The following is a 7704-nucleotide window of genomic DNA, read 5'->3' as shown; positions in this document are numbered from 1 at the left end:
TTTTGAGTTTTGCTTGTTCACTAATTGAAATACTGAGCGACCAACAACGAACCTCCAAGATATCCATGGTGACATGACATGAGACAAGACGTCGCGTACAAGACGAGAACAGAAAATACTTTTGATTGTACGCAGTAATAATACTTCTTTTGTTATGTAGTTCATTTGAGATATCTTGTTGATGAAGGTCGGGGAATCAACAGCGAGTGAAACAGAACGGTGTGTCATGTCTGCGTCTCTAGTTGGTATATACAACAGGCCCACGCTTAAGCTCAAACGACAACATTTTATTTTAAAATCTATGTTTGAAGAGATTGCAGAACGTGGACTCTGTTCACAAAAAATATATCAACACTAGTGATTGGTGAATTGCAATGGCTTGTTCTCACATCAACATACAAGCAAACAATTTCGCTCACAGCGATTATAACACTTTATACACACGTAACTATGATTTAGAATTACATGTTTGTGTCTTTTGAAAAGACAAAAATCAAATGATAAGAAGAAGGATCGAATAACGCTTTGTACTGTTCTGAGGTCATTAAGGATTCCATTGTTTATTTCATGGCATAGACTACAAGCTATTTGTTAGTTGGATCTTTGTATCTCCCTTTTAGCATTAAAGTGTCAAATTGCACTGAATATCTGAGTTTTCGAGTGAATACCTTACCCACTGACCTGACTTACGTTCCCATCTACCTCAAGCCGATAGATAAAGGAGTCATGTAGCCTGTTCTGTAATTCCATTCGGAACGTTTTATACCTTGGTGTCGCCGGCAGTTGTACTACTTTAGTAGCTCACAGCTTTGTGCGGTGTTCTAGTTCACCATGACAAAATTTGTAGAGAGATCATAGCGATTACAGTCACTGGATAAGTCGTAAAAAATCAGTGTACATACACGGAAATAAGACAAACAGCAATACACATTTTACTTCAAACAATATCAAGTAATTTCGTTGCTTGAAAGGGAAACATTGTATAACATTCCTCTTAGTAAAGTCAAATCTAGCAAAAATTTACAGTAATTTTCTTTTTTGTCATACTTACAGCTCAGCCCTATTATATATATATATATAATATATATATATATATATATATATATATATATATATATATATATATATATATATATATATATATATATATATATATATATATATATATATATATATATAGGTAGGTTAGGTTGTACTCGCTGGTTGAGAAAGTGCTCGATGCGGTCATACCGCAGAGCGATTTGTACTTCAGGGTTGACTGGAGTGACAAAGTAACTGAGTTATATATATATATATATATATATATATATATATATATATATATATATATATATATATATATATATATATATATATATATATTATAATATATATATATATATATATATTATATATATATATATATATATATATATATATATATATATATATATATATATATTATATATATATATATATCAGCATTACGTGTACCTCAGCACTCTCAGGGTCACTCGTTATGCAGAGGTTATGATATCAGTCATGAGCTGAACAATAGACATTTTCTACGTCACTGTGTCACGAATTACCCTAATTAGTCAAATCAAACGTTAGCAGGATACGCAAAACACATTTATAAGCGGTGTACTATTAAAGCAAGTTATGAAAGATGCGTCAGGAAATAGGCTGGCCCCGGTCGCTTGTAATTCTCGACATGACGACATGACACTCATGCACATTGTGATGGTGAACACCCCATCACATATGCATCCATATTCCGTGCATTCATGGTTTTCAGTCGTTCTCAATCAAGTGGACTATTGTTTGTAGGATAAAGCCCAACTACCTGTGCTCTTCTGGTATATGAAGTTAAATTTTACGAAAAATAACAAGGCGGAGGGCAAAGCAGCTTTTCCCAACACAGATCTAAACATGGCCTGATGTGACTATCAGGGTCAAGAGTCACAACCGACCACGTATTTAATAATGAGTTTTAATACTTTGCTGCTCTGCTATCACACTAAAAAACCACCAAGTCAAAGTTTCACCCCTCACATGAGATTGCTAACACAATACCTTTTAGCTGACAACATTTTCTGAATAAACTTGAAATAATATTAACTATTAAAATGGATTTTCATTTACCTAGCTAATTAAATTGCTTCGTGAGCTGGCGTTACGGGCCACAAGGTAAATATCGTGTCAGGAAATGTTATGACGGTCCAGTATAGGGCTACTGCAACTGAGAGCAATGGTGCAGCAAGAAATCAGAAATTCGCTCTTTTATTCACCTTTTCCCTGAATTTTGATTTTTCACCCTGCAATGCGACCAGAAAATGACGTAAAAAACAACTCTGAAAACATTCTCTTCATGGGGATTTCCAAGACACTGATCATGGTGACCGAGCTAGCATGTTTGTGCCTCCACTGTACAGACAAAAGAGCCCTATGGCAGGAGGTCAGTACGTTGTTGTGTAAATTTTGCTCAGCTCGTAGCTGTTAAAAGTATTCAGCTGTGGCATTTTAAACGTAAGCTTGTAGTAGTGTAACTGCGTTTCTTTTCGTTTAAAAGTTTTTTTTGGTATTGACAACAGGATGTCTAACATTAATAGCTGACCAGTACATTGGCCTAGAGGTCATACAAATTGTAAGAACAATCACTTTGACCAAACAGCTGCACATTTCGGAAATGTATATAAACATGAGGCTGATCTAAAATTACGAAAAAAGGCGAACAGTGGTATTAGTGGATGTGTTTTAATCCAACCAGGCAAGTTTCTGTGTGAGAAAATGTGGAATGTACCGTTGGGGAAGACATAGGTTAATTAATATGAATGTATCATTTGGTAATAAAATGTTCTGAATTCATCATTGCAAAGTTCCCGCATGAGGGCTTACATCACGACGGAATGCTTGTAATGGAGCTTATAACACAGTCAGTGTGTGTAATTTATCTAATCATTGGTGTGCCGCATGTTGTAACCAGATCGTTGCATGATATAATCGAAGAATATCATCATCATCTCAGTATATCATAATAACATTCAAGCAAAGAGTATTTCATTTTACAATTGTACCATCCAATTACAGTATTACTTAGGTGAACTGGTATTGTGTAGGCGAATTGTTGGCAGGTATTCTACGCCAAAAATAATGCTATACGATTAAGTATCACTATATTAGCCATATGAGTGTAAAGTGAAATAAAATTGAATATATTGACATCTTACAGTCGTTTACATTTAACCCGTCGGCAATAATGGCACTAAAGATACTACCTAAAGTTGAGGTGTTACAAACATGGCCAGGCGTATTATCGTCTAGGCGGTAACATCAGTCAATAAGAAACTGTAAATCAACACTGCGAACGATGAAACATTGTCTGAAAGGAGGTCATGCACCAGACATCTAAACATATCCAGCTAGATATTCAGAACGTATAACATGGGTGTTTTGCGGATGTTCTAACTTTTATGGAGTTGATTTCTTTGTGATTGACTGATATGACGGTTAGACTATAGTTACACATGACAGTGTCCAATTGAGACAGTATGCCTAGTTCCATATGTGTTGCTGCCAACGTTTCAATGCATACCATTGCATAAAACCTGCTCTATGTATGTGATGCTACAACTAGTGCAACATGGACATCTCAAAAGGTTAACGGAGCATTATTCTTCTTGAAACTCTTGTCGAATAATAAAACAATAACGCCTGCAATGAGTTACGGAATTACCAGTCGTAGGGTTATTCTCTGGAGAGGGATAGTTAACGGATCGGGTGGGAATGCAGATCCGCCTTGCTTAAAAACTTTGACAGTTAATTTTCATAAACTATATTCAATAAAGTTCCCGGTTATTTGATGGCTTTTGCGGGTCGAGTATCTTTTGTTAACCTAATTCATTTTCCGAACAAGTAAAACAGTTTATATCGCTAATTATATTTATCACTGAGTCTACGCGCGATACTATTTGTGTCGTAGCGGGATTTTCATAGATTGCATGATCTTTTTTTATCAGGAGTACTTTTGTGAAAGTCTCAAGCATAGTGTTGTATTTTTTTACAGAGACAACCTGTTACATTGCATAGTTTATTAATTGTCAGACATTTACAACGAGTTGTAGCTTTATTTTTCGTGTCATGATACTCGACTCTATAGAATTGGCGGCGTTACAATATCTACTACTGTTAGAATCGACATAAATCTCTTTATCGCTGACATCAACTCATTCTCCCCTAACGTCAAGTAACCACGTTTCTTTCGTCTGGACGATCTATAAAATATGATTCGATGCTTGACACGTCTAGCGCCACCTACAGGCCAATAATATTACCGCGGTACAAATCAACATCGGCCAAGCGTATATGGTGCATTTCCTCGTTCCTTGGTTTCCAAGTGCGTAATGAACCAGGGCAAATGTCATGTGTTTACATGTAATAGCTCGGTCGAAGAGTACATGATAAAAAACCCCAAAAAAACAACAACAAAAAACAAATGAAAGTCATAACTGATAATTGAGTTTTAATTTTCACAGCAGCATTACTGGGAAGGGCAGCAAAACACAGAAAGCATCATCACTACCTTCCTGTTGACGCAGTTATGTGTCACTGCCATTGAGAAAACCAGATCATCAAGTTTAAATAATACTCTGAGACAGACACGAGAGCAGATAGTAGTAGTCTAGGGCTAAGGTGAAGCTCAATATATCAAAAATGGACGTCATGATAAATATTAGTCTATAGTTCCATACAGACATCGGTTTAGATTATATCAGGATATTAATGTTATTGGTTTCCAATTTGAATGCATATCTGACGGTCACAAGGATTCGCAATGAATATGCTGTACACATGTGGTGTCTCTTTCGTTGATATTTTCAGAAATACAAGCACGTTTCCTTCAGATGGCTTTACATGAAAGACACGTGCAAACAATTATAATTTGCAATCAAACTACATAAACGCACAAACTTCAGCATATTTGACCGTAAAATTTACCATTCTATACTACATTACAAAGTACTTAACTCATTCCTTTCGTAGCTGTGTATCGGGAAGAGATATTTAAATTAAGGCATATTCTGTATTACATATGCGTACAAACTCTTTGAAAGGTCGACCATATTTGGAAAAAGGAATTTTCTGTAAATTTTCCTTTTGCAAATTCAAGTTTAGATATATATGACTAATTAAGAGACTGTACAAAAAGACTCGAAAAATTGTTTAGCCTGCCAAACAAAAGATGTAAACGATAACCTTACCATAACACTTATCACTATAAAGGCACACTGTTCGTTCATGAGAACCGTTCCATTTAGTAAACAACCACAAAGCAAATTGTGTACATTTGATTGAAATGGTATTTTGAACGTTCAGGAAAAGTACAATACGATCCCAAGGTGATTGTAGCCGACTGCTAAGTAATTAGATTTTACCCGCCTGAATACGTGTTTCTAAAATTACCAACAATGTACTTTTGGTAGTCATAAAATATAGTATGAACAGGCATTTCATAAGTTAATACATCTTGTTAATAATAGGGTCATTTCAAACTGCTTACAAATAAAAAGTCTAGCCTCGCTCAAAAAATACCAAATTTGATTCAATTTGTAGAAAATGACATGAAGTTAATCGTCTCACGCCGTGAGAAACTACTTAACAAAGAAGGCGACAACATCCATTTAGGTAATGTTCTACAGCCGAGTAAATTGCATAATTATGTAAATCTATAAGAAACACAACGTTCAAACTTTCCCATCGAAAAAATATTTGCTGCACTTTGCTCTGTAAATATTGTTATGTCTTGTAAATTGAATTTTGGCCACAGGTCGTAATATATGATTAATTTCAGGATCATTTGATCGAAGAGTGAGGGATCTTCTTAAATTTTGCAAATACATTTCTGTTGAAAAAACATTACGATAAAGATTCTTATTTAAATCTAAAAGCTTACGCCATGGCATCATCAAACATCAAATATTGCTCTGTGAGCCATGATAATATAGTTGTCCTCCTTCTCGTGGTCGTACTATACATAACGGATGGTCGTGTAGTCAGTATCGTCCTTTGTAGGCAGATTCTGTTGTTGTTCAATTTGTTCATCGGCATCAGGGAAATCCAGATCTACATGCGAGATTTTGGTTTATCAATGTCCTGCTAAAGTGAATAATATTGAAATTAGTTGCAGTAAAGGTAGCTCTTGTAAAATTACAACGTGTGTTCTTGAATTTAATGCCCATGGAAAGACGTTGCAAAGGGTGTTCGTAGTTAACAGCCAATCCTCAGAAAAAATGACGTCAAAACATATTATGTTGACATCATATATATATATATATATATATATATATATATATATATATATATATATATATATATATATATATATATATATATATATATATATTAACAGGATAGGTCAAGCAGCACCAACTCTAGGACACAGTGTTCTTCACTACAAACTAAATTTATTGTCCGACGTTTCGTGGGCTTAATCCCACTTCATCAGGGTTAAAAAATTGTTGACTGTCAAGATGGAAATTATATATATATAATATATATTATATATATATATATATATATATATATATATATATATATTATATATATATATATATATATATATATATATATATATATCTGAGTTGATCAGGATATATAACTTGAACTAAACAAGTATATATATATGTATATATATATATATATATATATATATATATATATATATATATATATATATATATATATATATATATATATATATATATATATATACAATAAATAATTAGTATATAAGTGAAATAAACAAGATACATAGATAAAAATATTCAATCTTTTTTCGCCTTTAACCCTATGAGCTCCAAAGTCAATTTTTGCCGCCATTATGAAATATACTCGAGTCAATTTCTGTCAGATCTTTGCCAAATGTTGATAAAAAACTGGGGCAAATGAAATATTACGTCCATCTGGTCTAAAATTATCAAAAAATGAAGTAAAATTCATAAACAATATACAATGTTGCAGTATTTTTTTGTGGGAAAAATTACAGCACTCAAAGTGTTACAGCAAATATTAAGGGCATAGCAACTGTAGAGATACATACTTGTTTGCTAGGAACCCCAGAGGTATCGTCACCACGACTGATACTGCCTGGCACATCCTTTTCAAATGCTTGTGACCCATTCGGTGCTTCAACTAGGGCTGCGTGACAACAGGGGATTAAAAAATATAGGGATTATCGCTCCAAATAGGTAGTGGCTATTATTTTGACAAGAGGTCAAAAAATTAGGTAAACATGTAATTCATATGTCGACATTTGTAATTTATGATCAACCACGTACAGAAACCAGAATGAGTTGAGTCATCTGCTTAATATTTTCACAAACATTTCCACTGTAAGCAGAAGGTTTTAATCAAAATGCCGGACATTAGCGTCAGGTTCACATTATATACTCGCTACATTTTTTTTCTCAAGCCAAGAAAATAGTACTGATTGAGTGTGGATATGATAATTCAGCAAATCTTTGAACTTTCTGAATTGGCTTGGTCAAAGCGCTGCGCGTAAACCTCTCACGGCGTTAATTACAAAACCACGGGAATCCAATCTTATTACCTTCTAATCTATGTTGTTATGCGGAGAAAAATACTCCCGAGATGTCAATATTTTCCACTGAAAACGGTAATGTATCAGTTTTATGGAACATATGGCTCCAATTTGTAGGATTTTAA

The sequence above is a fragment of the Ptychodera flava genome, chromosome 3, assembly GCF_041260155.1.
Source record: "Ptychodera flava strain L36383 chromosome 3, AS_Pfla_20210202, whole genome shotgun sequence".
Taxonomy (NCBI): Eukaryota; Metazoa; Hemichordata; class Enteropneusta; family Ptychoderidae; genus Ptychodera; species Ptychodera flava.
The sequence above is the reverse complement of the archived record's forward strand: the minus strand, read 5'-3'. Positions refer to the sequence as shown.